Source organism: Trichechus manatus, unplaced genomic scaffold, assembly GCF_000243295.1.
Source record: "Trichechus manatus latirostris isolate Lorelei unplaced genomic scaffold, TriManLat1.0 scaffold00278, whole genome shotgun sequence".
In the NCBI taxonomy this organism is placed as follows: Eukaryota; Metazoa; Chordata; class Mammalia; order Sirenia; family Trichechidae; genus Trichechus; species Trichechus manatus.
In genome coordinates this window covers 1,241,892-1,243,172 of record NW_004444214.1, presented here as the reverse complement: position 1 = coordinate 1,243,172, position 1,281 = coordinate 1,241,892, and the positions used below count along the sequence as shown (strand labels likewise).

Here is a 1,281-nt window from a genome sequence, read left to right as displayed (position 1 = left end):
AAGGCAACCTTCTGATCTCTCCACATCCTGAATGATTCATCTAAAGCTGATCCAGAATTTTCACTCTAAATAACTGTACATTTTTGTCCCTAATAACTTATAGATAAGCCAGTAGCTTAAATAACATCTTTAAAAGTCTTATACAAAACCTCCCCTTCTGGTCATGAAGGAGTAATAAGGACTGACAGTACCCTTCCCAAAATCTCAAGCTGTACAAAATATATGAAACAACTGTTTTCAGACATTGGACATTAGGCCGTGCAGGACTGTAATCCCAGAAAGAAGAGAAGCAAGGAGAGTCCTATCATCACCTGAAAGCAATTACTGGATGGCATGTACCAGAAGAGAAACCCAAACAGAGCCTGACAGTCTCAAAGACTTGAGGAGATGAAGATATCTGGGGAAGCTGAGATGGTTAAGAGCTGTTACAGAGAACTCTTAAGAGTCAGTAAGAAAATAAGCAACAAATAAAAAAATTTTTTTAAAAAACGGCAAAAGATTTGAACAGATACTGTACCAAAGAAGACATACAGATGGGCTATAAGCACATGAAAAGATGCTCAAAAGACACAAATTACCAAAATCAGTAATCAAAGGAGAGATACCGCTACAAATCTAACAAAAATTTAAAAGATTGTAAGAGTAAACAAATTTATGCCAACAAATTAGACAACAGCTACATCTTAAAGGGAACAGGAATGGCACCAAGACATTTCTGAGCTACATTTTCATGAAGAGAAAGCAATTCTTGAAACTGAAAATAAATTGAAACAAATAAATTCAACTGTATATTGAATCGGTAACAGAGAATATTATTTCAAGTGACTCTAAGGCACAGTATTTTGACTGTGTATCCTTAGTGGGGTTTAATATAGGTCTAAAAGAATTTCAAGGAAATCTCAAGCTTTTTAGAGTTATTGTTCATAATGCTATTAATATTGTTATTCTGAAACTATTTTATGTATAGTGAAGGTTAGAGCTAATATGCAATTTTGTTGATACTGTTATGAACTAAGATTTCCAGGGTATGAGCAAAGAAACAGAAGTTTAATATCAGAGAAATAGCAATATGAACTCAAAATTTTTTTAAGCCTGTATTTCCTAGTACTATTACTGGAAGAGGAGCCATGGTGGCACAGTAGTTAAGCACTCGGTTGCTAACCGAAAGGTCTGCGGTTTAAACCTCCCACCTGCTCCATGCCAGAAAGATGTAGCAGTCTGCTTCCGTAAAGATTACAGCCTTGGAAACCCTATGGGGCAATTCTACTGTCCTATAGGGTC

At 35.8% G+C, this 1,281-nt stretch overlaps 1 protein-coding gene across 1 annotated transcript in view; it reads right to left on the bottom strand.

Annotated features, from left to right (window-relative positions):
• The window catches only part of RTTN (rotatin), a 185,588-nt gene that overhangs the window by 165,446 nt on the left and 18,861 nt on the right, over positions 1-1,281 (bottom strand). The window lies entirely within an intron of this gene.